The following is a 20,500-nucleotide window of genomic DNA, read 5'->3' as shown; positions in this document are numbered from 1 at the left end:
CTTGGGGACACTGATCTAAGGCAGCCTAATCATTGCCGATGGTGACTGCAGCCATGAAATTAGAAGACACTTGCTCCTTGGAAGAAAAACTATGGCAAACATAGACAGCATATTAAAAAGGAGAGACATGACTTTGCCAGCAAATATCTGTATAGTAAAAACTATGATTTTTCCAGTAGTCATGTACAGGTGTGAGTTGGGCCATAAAGAAGGCGGAGCACTGATGAATTGATGCTTTCAAACTGTGGTGCTGGAGAAGATTTTCCCTTGGACAACATGGAGATCAAACCAGTCAATCCTAAAGGAAGTCAACCCCGAGTCTTTATTGGAAATACTGTTGCTGAAGCTGAAGCTGCAATATTTTGGCCACCTGATGCAAAGAGCCAATTCATTGGAAAAGAACCTGATGCTGGGAAAGATTGGAAGCAGGAAGAGAAGGGGATGATAGAGGATGAGATGGTTGAATGGCATCACTGACTCAATGGACAAGAGTTTGAGAAAACTCTGGGAGATGGTGAAGGACAGGGAAGCCTGGCATACTGCAGTCCATGGGTTCCCAGGCATACTGCAGTCCATGGGTTCACAGAGTCAGACATGACTGAATGACTGAACAATAACAAAACACAGTTCTATAAGTTCATATATGTGTATAAAGGCAGAGGAAGCATTCTGGAAGAATATATGTGAAAACAACAGTAATAGATACCTTTAAGGAAGTATCTGGGGTATGGAGAGAGTATTCAAGAGATATTTCAATTTGCATGTGTTATTTAATTTCTTACAAATCATTATGTTTATGTATATTTGTGGAATTAAAAACAAAATCACAAAAGGGCTTCCCTAGTGGCTCAGATGTTGAAGAATACACCTGCAATTCAGGAGACCTAGGTTTGATCCCTGGGACAGAGAGATCCCCTGGAGAAGGAAATGGCAACCCACTCTAGTATTCTTGCCTGGGAAGTCCCATGGACAGAGGAACCTGGCGGGCTACAGTCCATGGGGTTGCAAAGAGTCTGACATGACTGAGTGACTAAGCACACACACACACACATCACAAAAGCTAAAAATGACTCTCCATCTCTGTCTGCAGCCCAGATCCTTTAGAACCTGAGCTCTATGACTGTATACCCAATCGCTGTTGTATGCCTCTACCTGGATATCCCTCAGAATCTTTACATTAAAGTCTCCCCGAAATAAACTCAGCATCTCCTCCCTCCACTTTTTGCCCGAATTTTCTCTCTCAGTAAGTGAGAACATCATCACTTACTTGGTTTCACCAACAGAGAGTATGGATGTCATTTTTTACTTTTCTTTCTACCTCACTGCTCCACTTCCCATTCGTATTTAAGTTCTGCTGATTCCATCTCCTTAACATTCTCAGACCCTTCAGTTCATTCCATCTGTTGCTATTATCTTATTCAAGTTATTATACACTTTGCCTGGATCATTGTTTTAGAATCCTGACTCTTCTCTTTGGCTCCAGTCTTGCTCCTCTTTAATCCATTCTCTGCATTCTGGCAAGGTCAATCTTTCTGAAACATTAAACTGTTCAGATTCAACAGGTAAGAGCCTGCATAGAATCCTTCATATTCTTCCATTTGCCACCTAACCGTGTTATGACCATTTCCACTTTGGGCCTGAGAGGCAACCTGTACCCTGGAAAGAATAAAATGCCCCACCTCGAACTGGGAGACACAGAGAGCACAATTTGGACTAACTGGTCATGTCCAGTTATAGCCTTTATGATTCTACTAAACCTTGTGGATTACAGTATGTCCTTGGACTAACTGGAGAAAATTCAAAAAGGGGGCAGGAATGATGAGAGGGAAAGAAAAGATATATGGAGAAAAGTTAAAGGAATATCTATCTATCACCTATCTATCTGTCTATCTATCAATCAGTCTATCTATCATCTATCTATCTTTAGGTCATATCCTTAGATGGAGATAGAGACTGAGAACTCACTTTGTCTTAAAGCAGAAAATTGACTATAGATAGAGAAAGCGTGAGGATGGTTAAAACAAAACTCTCAGTGTACTGAGGAGGCCAGTGACCCCTGGGATTTGAAATTCTTAATAAACCACATCTTGAAAATGCTGTTTGAAATTGCTTAAAAATGCTGTTGAAAAAACAGAAAATTTGGGGTTTTTTGGGGATGACATAATTGTAGATAGACTTTAATTTTTTTTAATTTTCATTGAGGTTATTTTGATGTTTTCCATAAAATGATAATAATATGAACAGTTTAAGTTTTCTTTGTTTTATTGAAGTATGATTGATTTGCAATGTGGTGTAAACTGCGTATACACAGTTTCTGGTGTACAGCAAAGTGATTCGATTATACATGCATATAACAGCTTGCATTTGCTAATCCCAAACTCCAAATCCATGTCTTCCCCTCTCCCCTCTGTCTTGGCAACAACAACTCTGTTCTTCATGTCTGTGAGTCTGCTTAAAAGAAGGTTTTTTTAAAGTGAAACTTCCAGCTCCTTTTTTTCATTATATTATTTATATTATAGAAAATTTTTGAATATATACAGAAGTGTAGAGAACAATATGTCAACCCTCACGGATGCACCACTGAGTCTCAATGATTAGTCTCTGTCTGCCTGTCTCCTGTGATGCATCTCCTTCATGCTAGTTGTTAGGCTATTACCTCAGCTCCAGGCCCACCTTTTCGGTCCTCGTTAAGAATCTGGGACTCTTCAAACCTCATCTCTGCTCTACCAGTTGGCTCCCTGTTGGCCACAGTGTTGAGGTTGGAGGAGGAAGGGACTTGCCTCTTCCTGTTGGCTTCCTGTCAACACCACCGCAGTTTCCTGAGCAGTAGCCCCTTTCCAGACTGACAGTAGTATTTAGTTGCAGTTTCTCCAACATTCACACAACCAGCCTTGTTGCCCTCTTCAAAGGCATCAGCCCCAGTTGCCAGAGTACTTGGAGATGGGGAGTGATTTTAGCACCCCTTCTTGAGCTCAGACACTAGAGATCCTCTCAGAGGTCTGTGTTCCAGCTGAGTAGGGACCTTTTGTCAAGCCTTTAGGTTGCCAAGTGCAACCACTTCCCTTTATTCCCCAGCCGAAGGGCAGTAACTACTTCCTTCAATTGCTACTTTAGTGATAGCTTAGGTTCTCTTTTTGCCTTCCAGTGACCTGGTTAATACTTCTTTCTGTTAAATTCTCTGTTAACAATATGTGGAATGGATTCTGTCTCCAAATAGGATCCTAACTGACCTACCCCTTCCTCCTTTATTTTAAAAGCAAATTCAGACATTATGCATTTCATCTCTAAGTGTATGTCCAACTTGCATACATTTAAAAAAATTAGATAACCACCCTGGCATTAACAATCAAAGTTAACAGTAATTCCTAAATGGCATTTAATAATTAGTTTGCATGCAAATTTCTTTGATTTTCTCGGTGACCTCTGAGATCTTCACAAGCATTGTTACAGATGGCCTTGGAATCCAGGGAGGGAACAGGATCAAGGGGCATGGAAGGTTGGGTACTGCTCCAGGTGGGAATTCCTAAAGAACAAGAAAACCCCTTTCAGTTTCATTTGTCTTAAGGCTATAACTGGGGTGCGAAGGAGTCCTGAGAGAAGACAGGCAGTACTTTTTTGGGGCTGTGCCAGGTCTTAGCTGTGGCATGCAGAACGTTTTGTTGAGGCATATGGGATCTAGTTCCCTGATCAGGGATTAAACCAGGTGGCCTGCATGGGGACCATGGGGTCTTAACCACTGAGCCACCAGAGAATACAGTCACTTTAAGGGCAGACAGGATAGTGGGAGGCCCTGGGGATCAAACAGCAGGGTTTGAGTGTGTTGGCCAAAGCATTATCAATTGACAGCCTTTGGCCACTGTCTCCTCACCACCATCCAGTACTGATTACATAAGTGAAGGAAGTATCTTTAGGTCACAACTTTACTAAGAAAGAAAAAAAAACTGCTAAGGGGGGGATTGGTCAGAGAAGACAGAGAACAGGGGCCTGCTTGGAGTCCAGCTGAATGCTTCAGTCAGTTCAGTCCACAGTGGGAGTCAGCTCCTGGCAGGGACTGCTTTCCTGGCTGTCCCCTGCATCCCACCATAAATCTCCATCGCTTTCCCAGGAGAAGCACCACCATGGTCAAGTGGTGGTTTTCATAATGAAAGTTTCAGTGATTTATTTATCTTCCCAAGATTCTCCAAACACAAGAAACTTAGTTGGTCAGTCATCCGTAGCCTTGAAGACCTTCTTACTCTGTGTTTACAACATAACTGAAATTAATGACACAATAAAGATGCCAAAACTCTGGTCTCTGATAAAGGCAAGGGGGAAAGTAGTGAAAAACAACTGCACATTCTTATATTTCAGTTTCGAGGAGGAGGTCTCGTTAGTTTCCAGGGGACACACAGAAAGGAAACACTTTGGCCATTTTCTTAGGAACACTCTCTTGAGCCCCCAGGCCACTCTCATACCAGACTGGGAAAACTTGGTTTACAAAGAAATATTTGTTAATAATCAATGCTAATAATCAAACTGCAGTATGATATTTGCATATCATCATGTTCTCAGCAACTCAAATTAGCTGTCAGACAACTGGGTTAAAACAGCACTGAATATTTCTCTTGACCTTGAAATCCCAGGCTATCCCAGAATGTGTTTTCTTGGTTATTTTCCATGAACTTTGCAGGCACAGTAACTGTGCAAGCCAAGTAGTTGTGCAAGCCCCAGCTTTGGAAGATCAAGCTACATTGTGCTTCATCTCAACCACAGAATTCACCAGAAGACCAGGAGAGAAAAAACGAAAATTCTACTTTTGCTCTGCTGCTTTCAGTGATAGGAACTGGTTAAGTCAAACTCCCTAGTATCTGAGTTTCCTCATCTGTAAAATGGAAGTGACTTGCCTTGTTTTCCTTCCAGGGTTGTCACAAGCATGAAATAGGAGAGTACTTTACAAACTGTAGATGACTTATGTATCGGGGAGGTCGTCTCCAAATTATCTAGCAATTCATGGAAGTCTTAAGATTGCTTCTGCTTAGGACGTTGAGAAATTCTTCAACCTTGCCTTGTCACGATTTAGCCCAAGGACAAATGAGATCATTAATTCCTTTTCCTCTCTGGGAAGAAAGTTGTGGAAGAGAGATATTAACTGGGAAGACTTTGTAAATTCTGGACCTCTTTTGGAAATTGTCACCAGTTAACAGTAGCTGAAAAACCTTGTATTAGTCAGAAATCACTTACACACTTTACAAGTAAGCGCAATCCCTCAGCTTCATGCACCAATCACTGTCTGCTGAATTTAGTACCGTCTCAGCTGTCTGTGGGAATACTTGGAGGCCCCGCAGAAGCCAGCCTGAGTCTGTCTGCTCTTTTCTCACTAGTCTATCTGTTACTTTAGCATCTTCACAGCCCAAAGCCCTGTTGAACATCACTGGAGCTGGTTTCTGCAGGCTCGCCCTTCAAACGTTCCTTCTGCCCACTTTGCTTCTCCATATTTAGCTCTCTTTGCAGCAAGAGCAGATTCATGCAAACTGATGTGTTTCACGACTTCATTGAGTCTGATTACTTGGACTGAATACAGATGATGCTTAGAGCCTCTTCATGTGGCACGTGGCTTCGGAAAGCCTGAGGATGAGGACTCAGTGTGTGGACTTTCAATTTAGTACCATTTGTTGTTACATTAAATCCATACTGTTTTTTAATTTTTATCTATTCATTTATTGGCCATACCTCACAGCTTGTAGGATCTTAATTCTCTTACCAGGGGTTGGACCCGGGCCACAAAAGTGAAAGCACCAAATCCTAACAACTAAACCACCAAGGAACTTCCTCCATACTATTTTTTTTTTTTTTAAAGAAGAAAGACTTTTTCCAAAAAGTACATACTTTAGTTAATTGCTTGATTTGGCTGAGTCGGGTCTTAGCTGCGGCACTCAGGATCTGTAATTGCGGTGCCCGGGCTTCTTCTCTAGCTGTGGCACTGGCTCTGTGGTTGTGGGGTGTGGGCTTAGTTGTTCCAAGGCACGTGAGATCTCACCTCCTGGCCAGAGATTGAACCTGGGCCTCCTGCATGGGGAGTGTGCAGTCTTAGTCCCTGGATGACCAGGGACATCCCTACACCTTCTTGCTTGAAGTCCCCTTCCAGTGTCTGTGGTACAGAACTCTCCTGGGTTTCCACCTACCCTTCTGTACCTCTGTTCCTCATCTCTTTTCAGTTGTTCTTTCCCTGCTCTTTTCTTAAATAATTCTGTTCCTCATAGCTATGCCCAGGACCACTTACTTTTCTCATCCTATATGCTTTTATAAAAAGATACTCTCAGTTGTGTCCATGTTTTCAGTTACCATCTATTTGCTGTTGACTCCCAAATTTATATTTCCAGCTTATATCCCTCTTTTGAGTTTCAAACCTATATAGCCAACCCCCTACTAAAATGATGAGTCCCAAAGGCAAGGCATATTCAGCACGCTTGATAATGAATCCATCCAATTTTCTCCCCAAATGTATTCCTTCTCCGTGTTTTCATTATCTATGCAAGAATTCAATCAGAACCTTGATGTTTCAAAGGATTGGGCTTTTTATATGGTGGCTGGCTCCCAACAGGCAGGAAACAGAAGCTGCCAAGCCAGTTAAGGGTTATGTCTGTAGCTGGTGCATCATCACTTCTGCTAAATTATGTTGCTCAAACCAGTCATAAGGTTCACACAGATTCAATAGAGTGGAGACACTGGCTCCCTCATTATGAGGGAGTGTCAAGTTCATATTGCAAAAGACTATGTGGAGTGGGAGGTATTATTGTGACCATCTTTGGAAAATGCAATTTGCAACTATGGCAAAATCAGAAATCAAATTCAGACTCGACAAACTGCAAAGCCAAAGCACTTAATCATGAAGTTACATTGCTTCACATGTTCAGAAGTTAGGTTGCTTCACTGAAAAATAACTGAAATAAAGAAATATTAGGACTGTTCAATCATTAGTTAATTATTCATTCATGTAGTCATCCAATATTGTTAACAACAAACTCAGGCGTTGTTTGGTTGCACACAGTATTGTATAGAGCAGACAAGTCACTGGTCCCCTGAAGCCTAGAGTCTATTCTTCCAACATTGCACGAGTAGTTTCATTTTAAATCAATGAATTCGAATCAGTTGTTTTTAAGGGGCAGGAACAATCCATTTTTGATCCTTATGCAATGTTGGAATGAAGCCCTACAGGGAACAAAGGCCTACAAAGAGTTTAAAATGGAAGCTTGACCCAGTCAAAGTTTATAGCATTGTACAATGTTTAGACTTTTTGGTGTGGCATGTATACAGGGGAGATTGTACATTTTAAATATTTACAGCTGATGAATATTTTTCAGTATATGACAGTACTTGACATATAGCAGCTTGAAGGAAAAAAATGCTTGAATTCAGCATTCAAGTGAATTAATTACACATCCTGTCCCAGGGTCAAATAGTGGTGCTGGCTACAGGGCCAACATTCGGCAGGCCAATTGCCAAAACAAATCAGTTGGATCACTATGCAATCCAATTCCCTCATTTAAGACAACTGGAACAATAACAATGAAATCAGATTGACTCTATGGAAATCTAATCAATTGCTCTACAATCAGATATAACAGCTCTCCAATCAAATTAATTTAATTTTATTTGGTTTAGTTAAGCGACATAGGCACAACATTCATGGGGTGCCTGTTCTCTCCTCATACACAGCATGACCTAATATCAGCATTTGAAGGGATCCTAAAGGCTCTGATTGTATGCTTTTCATGTGGGAAAAAAGTGGAGACAGCCCACAAAGTCACTAAATCAAGGTGGTGTGTCTCTCTGCGGTGCTCGGTGTATCTTCAGATTTGGAGGGGGGTTATTTACAAATTTAAATGAATACAGATGCATCATGGAATATATATTACTCAAGATAGATCAGATTATGCTGTGATAACAAACAATTTCCAACCTTGGTGACTTAAAGCAAAGAAGCTTATTTTTCACTCACGGAACACATCCATGACAGTCAGCTGGGGCCTGTGTTTCATGTTTTCATTATAGGATCTCTGTAGAACTTTGCCTGTTGTCTTAGGAGAGGAAAAGACAACTATAGCAAATCGTGATTAGGTATTAACACAGTCATTTAGAGGGCTTTCCCCGTGGCTCAGTGGTAAAGAATTGGTCTGCAATGAATGCAGGAGACGCTCAGGAGCTGTGGGTTCGATCCCTGGGTTGGGAAGATCCCCTGAAGAAGGGAAAGACAACCCATTCCATCATTCTTGCCTGGAGAATTCCATGGATGGAGGAGCCTGGCAGGCTACAGTCCATGGGGTCACAAAGAGTCGGACATGAGTGAGAACCCCCTCCAACATACACACAGCCATCTGGAATGGCCCCTGTCATGCCCACACACACCTCACTGGCCAAAGGATGTTAGAGAGCCCCACTTACCTTCAAAGAGGGGCAGGATAGTGCAATCCTACTATGTGTCCAGAAGAACTGGAAATATTTTGTGAGCAGTATTAATATCTACCACAGAATGGGGTGCAAATTTCATGTACACTTCAGGATGAAACACAAGATTTTGAAGAAGTTTCTTGCAATCCATGTGCACCTACTCAAATGTTGATTGAATAGGGGAATCCTAGAGAATGATACATACATGCCTAAAGTTGTTAGTGAACCAGGCAAACCAAAAGCTGACAGGACCAGGGTTGTAACCAAGAGTTTATCCTCAAGGCAGTCAGGCTAGAAGGCAGGAGGGCAAGACTCAGATCCGCCTCCCCAGAGGTGAGGGGTTTGATATGCTTATGGGATAAATGAGCCAGGAGGTCTTAGGCAAGAAAGTGGATTGGAGGTGAGGAAAAGGTGAACCATTGTTCTGCATGTCTTCATGGAATGCATGTTCAAAAACGGAGGTGCTCAGCATGACCTGGAGGTGGAGTTTTTAGCCCTTTGACATCAAAAGGTTACCCATCAACCACTGGTGCAATCCCAGCTTTGGAGTTGGTGGATGCAACCAGTTTTGACCTGTTTGAACTGGGCAGGAACTGACTTTAGTTTCTGAAAAACAACTTAAGCCCCTGCCTACCGCATACCCCCATTACTGTAGAGACCCATATGTGGAAGACTTTATCTATAGAGATGGTTAAGAAATCTGGTCATAGATTACCTGGGTTACACGAAGCTTGGAGGATATGCAATTAAAGAAAGAAGAAGGAAAAAAAAAACAAACCCAACTTGCTCAATTAGCAAAGGCACGTTAAAAACAGAGGGGTTTTAAACTATAAGAAATGTGAAAAGACAGCCTTCAGAATGGCAGAAAATAATAGCAAATGAAGCAACTGGCAAAGAATTAATCTCAAAAATATACAAGCAATTCTTACAGTTCAATTCCAGAAAAATAAGTGACCCAATCAAAAAATGGGCCAAAGAACTAAACAGACATTTCTCCATAGAAGACATACAGAGGGCTAACAAACACATGAAAAGATGTTCCACATCACTCATTATCAGAGAAATGCAAATCAAAACCACAATGAGGTACCATCTCACGCCGGTCAGAATACCTGCGATCCAAAAGTCTACAAGCAATAAATGCTGGAGAGGGTGTGGAGAAAAGGAACCCTCTTACACTGTTGGTGGGAATGCAAACTAGTATAGCCACTATGGAGAACAGTGTGGAGATTCCTTAAAAAACTGGGAATACAACTGCCATATGACCCAGCAATCCCACTGCTGGGCATATACACCGAGGAAACCAGAACTGAAAGAAACACGTGTACCCCAATGTTCATTGCAGCACTGTTTATAATAGCCAGGACGTGGAAGCAAATGTCCATCAGCAGACAAATGGATAAGAAAGCTGTGGTACTTATACACAATGGAGTATTACTCAGCCATTAAAAACAATACATTTGAATCAGTTCTAATGAGGTGGATGAAACTGGAGTCTATTATACAGAGTGAAGTAAGCCAAAAATAAAAGCACCAATACAGTATACTAATGCATGTATATGGAATTTAGAAAGATGGTAATTATAAACCTATATGCGAGACAGCAAAAGAGACACAGATGTAAAGAACAGTCTGTTGGACTCTGTGGGAGAAGGCGAGGGTGGGATGACTTGAGAGAATAGCATTGAAACGTGTATATTATCATATGTGAAACAGACCACCAGTCCAGGTTCAGTGCATGAGACAGGGTGCTCAGGGCTGGTGCACTAGGATGACCCAGAGAGATGGGATAGGGAGGGAGGTGGGAGGAGGGTTCAGGATGGGGAACACATGTACACCCATGGCTGATCATGTCGATGTATGGCAAAACCAATACAATATTGTAAAGTAATTAGCCTCCAATTAAAATAAATAAATTTTTAAAAATAAAAAAAGAAAGCTAGAATACAGAAAAAAAAAAGAGGGGTTTTTAATAAGCCATTCCCTTATCTGCTGTTCGGTAAGGTACACTCAAGGACTTCTATGAAGGCACAAGCTTCTATTAGCCTTATGGGACACATTTCAAAATGCTTCATTTTATCTTAAAATGTATAAATGCACATTCAGTCCCTTACCTTTTAACGTCAGTGTAAATGGATATCTAGGAAAATGGGTTTCTTGACTGAGATTCCTTACAGTCTAATGTCCCTGAGTGCTTTCTCTATGTGAGAATCTAAAGCCATAGACTTTCTTGGGTTTCAAAATCACTGCAGATGATGACTGCAGCCATGAAATTAAAAGATGCTTGCTCCTTGGAAGAAAAGCAATGACAAACCTAGACAGCATATTAAAAACCAGAGACATTACTTTGCTGAAAAGTTCCTTCTAATCAAATCTATATATGATTTTTCCAGTAGTCATGAATGGATGTGAGAGTTGGACCATAAGGAAAGCTGAGTGCTGAAGAATTGATGCTTTTGAACTGTGGTGTTGGAGAAGACTCTTGAGAGTCCCTTGGACAGCAAGAAGATCAAACCAGTTATTCCTAAAGAAAATCAGTCCTGAATATTCATTGGAAGGACTGATACTGAAGCTGAAGCTCCAAAACTTTGGCTACCCGATGTGAAGGTCTGACTCATTGGAAAAGACCCTGATGCTGGGAAAGATTGAAGGCAGGAGGAGAAGGGGACAACAGAGGATGAGATGGTTGGATGGTATCACCAACTTGATAATTTTTAATTCAATTATGTACTTAGAGTAGTACAAAAGACACAAACAGGTTTGGGAATGACACAACTCAAGTGGAGGAGAAACGCAAAAGCATAGCAGAGAGCACACAGGCCACTGGTCTCAGGACATAAGTTTGGGCAAGCTCTGGCAGTTGCTGATGGACAGGGAAGGCTGGCATGCTGCAGTCCATGGGGTCGCAAACAGTCAGGCTTGACTGAGCCACTGAACTGAACTGAATTGAAAGCCACAGGCAAAGGGATCTGAGTGAAAAGTCCTTCAGGATGTTTTATAATTCTTATACCATCTTCATCGTCTCTTCCACACATTATTTGAAAGCAACTTTCAAATGAAACTTCTTGCATTTAAAAAATATTTCCAAAGCTTTTAACAGACAGGTTTGGGAATGATACAACTCAAGCGGAGGGAACAGAAATGCAAAAGCATAGCAGAGAGCACACAGGCCGCTAGTCTCAGGCATTCCTGAACAGCAGATAGCACATTTTCAATAACAAATGGAGGCTGCTTGATGATAATCTGATAACTGCTAAAAGAACTTGTACTAAACTTTGGGTGGAATAGTCCAACATCTTTATATCACAATTAGTGATCCTATAGTCCAGAGCCTGTAAACTACTTAAATCCATTTATTCACTCATGAATTCATTTATTTATTCACTGATACATTCATAGACAATAGAGGATAGTGGATAAGCAGACAGATTCTAGCACCAGACAACTGCCTGGATTTGAATTTCAGTTATGCTTTGTGACCTGTGGCAAGTCTCTTCACTTCTCTTTTTCTCAGTTTCCCCAACTGTAAAGTGGGGAGAAGAGGACCTACCTCACAGGGTTGTTTTCAAGATTAAATGAAATAATGGATTTCAGTTTAAATGTTAACTTATGATAAATGCATACATTGGATGACTATTTGCTGAGTAAATGTTGTTTAGTCACTAAGTAGTGTCTGACTCTTTTGCGGCCCCTTGGACTGTAGTTCTCCAGTGTTCTCTTCTCTGTCCCTGGGATTTCCTGGCAAGACTACTGGAGTGGGTTGCCATTTCCTTCTCCAGGGGATCCTCATGACACAGGGATCAAACACGAATGTCCTGCATTTGCGGATGGGTTCTTTACCACTGAGCCACTAGAGAAGCCCAGTGAGTAAATACCATGTGTCAAGTTTGGGATTAGTGATGGAAGAGAGAAAGGTGAGTGATAGCACAGTCATTTCTCTTGTAAGGTTAATAGTTTAATGTGAAGAGACCGATATTACATAAGGAAGTGTTGAAATAATTAGGTACAGTTAGTTACATTTTATGAGGAAGTACGGATGACTTCATAAGGAAGTTATCTGGTGGTGCAGTGGGGAAGAATCAGCCTGCTAATGCAGGGGACACACATTAAATCCCTGGTCCGAGAAGATTTCATGTGCTGCTGAGCAGCTAAGCCCATGCGTCACAACTACTGTCCCCAAGCTGCCTAGAGCCGGAGCTCTGCAACAAGAGAAGCTCCAGCGTCACAACGAAGAGCAGCCCCCACCCACAGCTAGCGAAAGCCTGAGTGCAGTAAAGACCTAGTGTAGGGTAGCCAAAAAATTAATTATTTTTTTAAAAAATAAATACATGAAATAAATACCAATATCCATCGATTATCTCTCATCATTTCTGTGCATCAGTATGTAAGTATGGAATGAGCCTTTCCTCACCACATCTTCAAATATTAGTAGACTTTGGCACATACTACGTTCAACAAAATATTTCTGGAATAAATAATGAATAAATAAATATATGAATTATCCAAAAAACAATACTCATTCAGTGGATGAGGAAGTTCTGAAACTAAAGGCATGTAATTTCTAGTGTTTCTAGTTCACTTAAGATGCCTTCTTTAAACAGATTTTCTAAGATTTAAATTTAGATAACTAGATTCAGAATTTTATTTTTTATATGATATCAGCACTATACTTACACATGTAGGAAAAATGCAAGTAGAGTATCATCATACATTTGAACCATTATTTTTATGTTCTTCAAAATGAATTTCTTTATTGGTAGAATTTTAACTTTCTGAGCTGTAGGAGTCTTTTAACTAGCAAGGGACATTATTGAATGGTAAATGAAGGCTAAAATGTAAAATGTTTTGTTGCCCCCAAAACAACCAAACAGACCCACCATTTAGCAGATCTCTGAGGCCTTCTGTAACTTTGAAAACTAACTCATGCAAGAACAGTTGGGTCCTGCAGAATTTATGGAGGAGAAGGGGAGGGATGCACCATTCTGGGGAGCTCAGTTTTAACAGAGAGTTTACTCCCTACTGGGGCTTCCCTGGTAGCTCAGCTGGCAAAGAATCCACCTCCTGTGCAGGAGAACCTGGTTTGATTCCTGGGTCGGGAAAATACCCTGGAGAAGGGAAAGGCTACCCACTCCTGTATTCTGGCCTGGAGAGTTCCAAGGACTGCATAGTCCATGGGGTCGCAGAGTCTGACACAAGCTACTTTCACTTTCACTTACTCCCTATAGGGCTTCCCTGGTGCCTCCAACAGTGAAGAATCTGCCCATAATGTGGCAGACCGGGGTTCGATCTCTGGGTCAGGAAGATCCCCTGGAGAAGGGAATGGCTACTCACTCCAGTATCCTTGCTGGGAAAATTTCACGGACAGAAGAACTTAGGGGGCCACAGTCCATGAGACTGCAAAGAGTTGGACATAACTAAGCAAATAGCACTTTACTCCCAATAAACATGACACAAAAATTTTAAATGGCTTAGATAGAAGTTTTTTCAAGATGCATTACATTCTTCCCAGATTCCTTTAATGGAATGTTCTGGAAATGCAGCATGTCCAGTTGTAGCATGGATGGTTAGAGCTGAAGAAATCTCTCCAACTGAATTTGTAAAGAAGAGAGTGCACAGCCCTACTGTTTCTATTTGCCTCTCTCTCTCCCATCTTTTATAATCTCTCAGCTATGAAATGGCAACCCACTCCAGTTTTCTTGCCTGGAGAATCTTCGGGATGGGGGAGCCTGGTGGGCTGCCGTCTATGGGCACAGAGTCGGACATGACTGAAGTGACTTAGCAGCAGCAGCAGCAGCAGCAGCAGCTATGTAAAATGGGATGTGACTGACAAGGGCCAAATGTATTTCCTGATCTATCTACATAATGACCCCATTATCTGTTAAGTGTGAGTGCATTTAGGGACATCACAGGGCAGAATATTTAATATTTGCCATGTTTGGCATCTAGTTTTCTATAAGCATCCATTGACTTAGATGCCTGGTAGTGTTCAGCTACTCAGGTATTGTAAACAATTAACAACAATAACAAGAGGAGTCTTGTTACAGACTCCTCTCCTATCTTCCAAAAGTCTGAACCACATCTGCCATCTCCCTCCTCCGCTCGTTCTCAATATTTCCCTTCCTGCCTCCCCCTCCACACCTTCTCACTATCGCCTTAATCCTTCTCCCTCTCACGCTCTTTATTTCGTTCTTCTCCCTTTTCCCTCTCCCCGTCTCCTACCACTCTTCATTCTCCTTTCTGCCACCTTGCCTTCCCTCTTTATTCAACCTTCCATCCTTTTGCGAAATTTCATTCCTCGTTTTCCATCAGCAAAAACCTACAGCTCTTTATCTTCAATTGCCCTGCAGTTTTAAGTTACCAGGTTTCCCTGAGGTGTGTCTTCTAATGCCTGCCAACTATTTAGGACTTCAGATCTGGAGATAGGGTGATGCATCGTTAAAGAACTGATAAGAATAATCAAATACAAGCTGCCGGTCAACACTTGACAGCTGGCAGAAGAGCTGTCTCATAGAGGATGCTATCAGGGCTGTGCAGAAGCCCGAGGAGGTTATACAGTTCCAAACTAGCATCCTGATCTGTAGGGCAGTCAGAAAGACGATAGGAGGGAGAAGCTGGATTTAAACACGCAAAGTGAAAACACAGCCTTGGATCTGGGAAGAGTTGATGATAGCTAAACTAAGAATTATAAAGTGGGTTTGAAACTTCCTGTGGGAGCCCCGCGTTGGCCTGTCTTCCCACCCCGTGGACACTGTGCCAGCAAACACATCTCCCTTTCACTTGTCAGCATTCTGTTTCTTGTTAGAGACTGGGATTCCCGGCAGTGGGAGAAACCAGCACTGCTTGATATGCAGGACCTGCACTCCTGCGACAGTCTCTGCACGCTTAGGTCCTCACGCTCTGGAGATGCTGTCCCAGCCGACCAGGCAGCGGGTGTGCTGCGGGGGCCACGGGTACCTGGGGACAAGCCCTCACCTCTCTCCAGGGACAGCTTCCTCCTGCTACCCCAGTACCCTGCCCCCTCCCATTATTCTTGTTTTTGGATCGTTTCCTTCCATGTGAGTGTGCCTGGGCCACCACTTCCCTTCACATAGCCAAATAGGTAGATTTTCAGGTTCTGAATCCTTTGCAGAGGAGGGGAGCTGACGGACTGACTAGAGGGGATGCCTGGGAAGACCCAGGCGTCCCTCTGGGTGAGGGGACACCCCAGGAGAAGAGCCTCCCGGGGTGCTGGAAATGTCCTCTGTCTCAGTGTGAGTGATGGTTGTATAAGAGTGTGCGAATGGAAACATGTACCCAGCTGTGCGTTGAGACTGTGCACTGCGCTGTGTGTCAGTTCTATCCTGAGAGAGAGAGAGAGAGAAAATCTAGAATCTGGTTTTGACTCCACTTAGGCTTGTATGACCTCTGGCTCTTGCCAAGCCTATAAACAGGGCTAAATATAGTACTTGTCACAGAGGGGGTTGTGTGGATGAAAATAAAAAGCATTCAGCATGTGTAAAGGGCTTGGGACAGGATCAGTGCTCAATAATAGATGGCAGATATCATCATTATTGTTGGAGAAAATTACTCTTCCAAAGTGGTAATGAATGCAATGAATGCAAATATTTTGATTTAAAATCCCTCTTTGCATATTGGAGCATCTGGACTCCATCTTTCAGGGCTTTAACTCAAAGGTGTGACCAATAGTGGGGATTTAGGCACTGAAGCAGGCTAACAGAAGGAAATCATCCAGCAAGAGGCCCAGGAGGGCTCTTTAAATTCTAGCAGCCGGGCAGCCCCAGCCACCTGGCCGGCCTGTACAGGATGGCCTCACCTGTATATCACACCCATTCCAGCCACATGTCTAGAGTCCTGGAGGCAAATTTCTGATGAATTCATTTTTAACCAATAAACTTCACTCATATGCAGAGTGTAAACTCTGGATCGACGTGCTCTAACACCAAGGCTGAGAAACACAGTTGTGACTAATGGCATTATCTCAGCTCAGCAGTGGAAAATCAGAGCCTTCTTGATTCTTTTTCTGCCATCATTAAAATCTGTTCTACTCTGCCCAGGAAATGATGAGACCCTGATATTTATTGCTGACCTCCACTTTGCCTGTAACTACTTAGAAATCCATAGAACTACAGGATGTCTGAGCTCTACAACCTCTTAAAGAGTAGCTAAATGAAACCCCCTCGCTTTATAGATGAAGTGGGAGGAAAAGTAACTCGCACGAGGTTCATTCATCTTGAACAAGTATTTATTCAGCAACTGTGTGCCAGGATTTGTGGTAGACCCTGGATTACATAAGTTGGCATGGAAAATTCCTTCCAGCTCTCTTCTGGAGTTCTCCCAAGCCAGGCCATGACTTGAGTCGGTACTGCTTGATAGGCATTGATGTCTTTGATAGAACGGTAATCTAGACAGTGTACAGCAGCTAGAGTACTGAGTTATATAGTCAAGGGGGAAGCAGGGGCTCTGTCAGCTGGCACTGTAAACCATGTGGGCTTATCGACAGGTAAGACCCGAAGGCCGGCGCCCTGAGCTGGGTGGAGGGACGCGGGGCTCCCCTGCAGCCTTCTCATAATCCCTTCTGCTGCATGCAGCTATTTGGGGCATCACCTTTCTCTTCTGGCATCCCGATTTTTAGCCTACTCTACCTAATCGTCCTATTCTGACCTCAACCACCTACATGTGCTGGAAAGAGAAAGAATGTGCAGAGGCCTGGCCCTGGTTCTCAAAGCCCCTCCCCTGTGGGACCCGACAGCTTGTGCTTTGTTGTCGTTCAGTCTGTCAGTCATGTCCAACTCTGCGACCCCACAGACTGCAGCATGCCAGGCTTCCCCGTCCTCCATTATCTCCCAGAGTTTGCTGAAGCTCATGTCCATTGAGTCGGTGAAGCTGTCTTAACTATCTCATCCTCTGCCGCCCCCTTCTCCTTCTATCCTCCATCTTTGCCAGCATAGTTTTTTCCAAGGAGTTGGCTCTTCGCATCAGGTGGCCAAAGTGTTGAAGCTTTGCAGCATGTGTTGTGGGGCAGGAAGCCACATTTTGTCACCCTCCAGGCAAGTAACCGAAACTTTTGAAATGGACCAGACACAAGGCACCAAAGAGTATTGAGGGCTGTGGCAAACTGGAGAGGCCCTTCTGCATAAAGGGACAGTCACTCCTCAGTCTGATGAGTTTTTCCAGAGACATTACAGAGCCAGCACCGCCACAGCTTTAGACTTCTTCAAAATAAACAAGAAATTTTGTTTTTTTAAGATCATGTGTCCCAGTTTTTTTTAATCATTCTGTGGGTAAAAAAAAAAAAAAAAGATAGAAACATTTGCGAGCTCCTGGACTGCTTAAAAAAAACAAAAGACCTGCTACCTCTAAGGAATGGTCCAGAGATATTCTTTCAGAGTCAAGGTCAGCAGACAGAGAGAATGAGAATGGGCAGAACGATGTTTGGGTATGAGAGTCTGTTACTTCTTGGTTCAGGAAAGACAGATATTGTGAGCAGATATTGTGAGAGGGAGCTATAATCACGAGGAAGCTGAATTCCAGCCATGTTACTCACCTCTGCCTCTGGGAAAGTCATTTCAGTAATCTGAGCCTCCTTTTCTCTGCTGGTAATATGGGCTCATGCCATCTTCTCAAGAATTTGTCATTCAATCAAGAGACTTTGTGCCGCTGAAGTAGTCCAACTACTCATTCATTCATTTAAATATTTTCTAAGAACCTACCACTTATGTGTGGAGTCTGAAATATGATACAAATCAATATATCTACAAAACAGAAACAGACTCACAGACATAGAGAACAGGCTTGTGGCTGCCCAGTGACGGGGCCGGGCCCCCCCAAGGATTACGAGTTTGGGATTAGCAGATGCAAACTAAAGTATATATAGGATGGATAAGGTTGTGCCATATAGCACAGGGAACTGTATTAATTATCCTGTGATAAACCATAATGGAAAAAGCTTTATCTATGTATAACTGAGTCACTTTGGTGCATAGGAGAAATTAACACAACATTGTAAACCAACTGTATTTCAAAAAAAAAAAAAGAAGAAGAAGAACCTACCATGCGGGAGTCACAGTGTAAAAGCTTGCAGCAGAGCAAACACCATCTCTGGCCTCAAAGAGCATGCATGTGGGAGAAGAAGGCAACTTCAGAGGGAGTAACAATGCAGTGTGGCAGATGCTTTGAGGGGGTGGAGGGCGTTATGCAAACACCTCGAGATGCAGCCTCATCTTCCTTGCCTCTTCCCTACCTTTCTTGGTTCCCATCAAGGGTCTCCAGGCTGCTTCCCAAACATGTCAGCCTCTCACGCCAACCTCTTTTCTGTCTTCAGTTCAGTTCAGCCGCTCAGTCGTGTCCGACTCTTCACGACTCCATGAACCACAGCATGCCAGGCCTCCCTGTCCATCACCAACTGCCAGAGTCTACCCAAACCCATGTCCATTGAGTCAGTGATGCCATCCAACCATCTCATCCTCTGTCATCCCCTTTTCCTCCTGCCCTCAATCTTTCCCAGCATCTGGGTTTTTTCAAATGAGTCAGCTCTTTGCATCAGATGGCCAAAATATTGGAGTTTCAGCTTCAGCATCAGTCCTTCCAATGAACACCCAGGACTGATCTCCTTTAGGATGGACTGGTTGGATCTCCTTGCAGTCCAAGGGACTCTCAAGAGTCTTCTCTAACACCACAGTTCAAAAGCATCAATTCTTCAGTGCTCAGCTTTCTTTATAGTCCAACTCTCACATTCATACATGACTACTGGAAAAACCATAGCCTTGACTAGACAGACCTTTGTTGACAAAGTAATGTCTCTGCTTAACTTAAAAAAATTTTTTTTCTTTTCCTTGCTATGTCTTGGAGCTCTCAGGATCTTAGTTCCCAGACCAGGAATGGAACCCGTGCCCCCTGCATTGGGAGCATGGAGTCTTAACCACTGGACCACCAGGGAAGTCCCTATCTTAACATCTTGGTCCTTGCTGGTTACTCTGCCTGGAATGATCTTTCCCCAGCTATTTGCAGAGCTCCTTCTTTATTTCACTCACACTTCTTCTCCCAGAGATGTCCTCTGCTCAGAGGTGTCCTCCGATTGTCCTGTCTAAAATAGCAACCCCACGTGTTCTGCTCTAGGTTTTTATAGCGCTGGCTGTCACCCAATGTTCTAATCTCCCAGCTCCATGGGAGTCTGGACTTAAATTTATTTTATCCACTGATTTCTCCCCTGTGCCTGGAACAGAACTTAGATCCTGGTTATTATTCATCAAGCCTTTGTTGAGTGAGTGAATGAGGGAAATATCCATACATGGGGGTTCCTAATGGAGATTCAGGGAAAGCTTTCTGGCAGAGGTGATGTTTAAACCAGCAAGTTTGTCAAATTAAAAAGTTCTTCAGGTAAAGATGGATGCACAGTTATCTTGGGCAAAAGACTGAGCATATAGGAAGTCCTGGAGAGTAGTAAGAGTTTATCACAATAATGAAAGAAGTCTGAGTGAGACTGGGTGATAAATCATGGAAAGGGGGGCTGTAATAGAGCTATGGATGGAGAGGCAGGCAGGAGCTAGGGGCAGAGGACTCTGAAGACCTAATGTGGATTCTGGACTTTATCCCACCAGCATAGGGATGCAACTGGTGCAGCCACTTTGAAAAATAGCTTCACAGTTACTTATGAAGATAAATATACATTTACCATACAATCCAGAAACACCGCATCCAAGTGAAATGAAAACTTATTTTCACACAGAAGACTATGTGAGTTTTTATAACAGTTTTATTCATAATTACTCAAAAGAACTGTTCTATCTTTAGAATGCTGTGGTGGTTATACCACTCTGTGTTTGTGAAAATCTCCATAATCATATACTCCACGGAGTGATTTTTACTACATGGAAATTTCTCTTTGATTAAAAGAAATGTGGGGAAACATTAGCGGGTTCTTGGTAGAAGAAGAACACTGTCAGATTTGTGTTTTCAAAGGATTGCTGAGGCTGGGGGATGACAAGAATGGAAATGGGACCCCAGTGAGGGGTCGATAGCAGTGGGCCAGGTAACAGATGACTGTAGCTTGGACAAACTGGGGATGGAAAAAAAG

The 20,500-nt window shown here is 42.7% G+C and overlaps 1 long non-coding RNA gene across 1 annotated transcript in view; it reads right to left on the bottom strand.

The window, feature by feature from the left end:
* LOC120879358 overlaps positions 1–18,799 on the bottom strand; it is a 33,790-nt gene extending 14,991 nt beyond the window's left edge. The window contains exon 1 of the long non-coding RNA XR_005724773.1: positions 18,478–18,799. This is a non-coding gene — a long non-coding RNA (uncharacterized LOC120879358). The remainder of the gene's footprint in view (positions 1–18,477) is intronic.
* Between the last annotated feature and the right edge of the window lie 1,701 nt (positions 18,800–20,500).

Source organism: Oryx dammah, unplaced genomic scaffold (genome assembly GCF_014754425.2).
Source record: "Oryx dammah isolate SB20612 unplaced genomic scaffold, SCBI_Odam_1.1 HiC_scaffold_20, whole genome shotgun sequence".
NCBI classification, from domain to species: Eukaryota; Metazoa; Chordata; class Mammalia; order Artiodactyla; family Bovidae; genus Oryx; species Oryx dammah.
The sequence above is the reverse complement of the archived record's forward strand: the minus strand, read 5'-3'. Positions and strand labels throughout refer to the sequence as shown.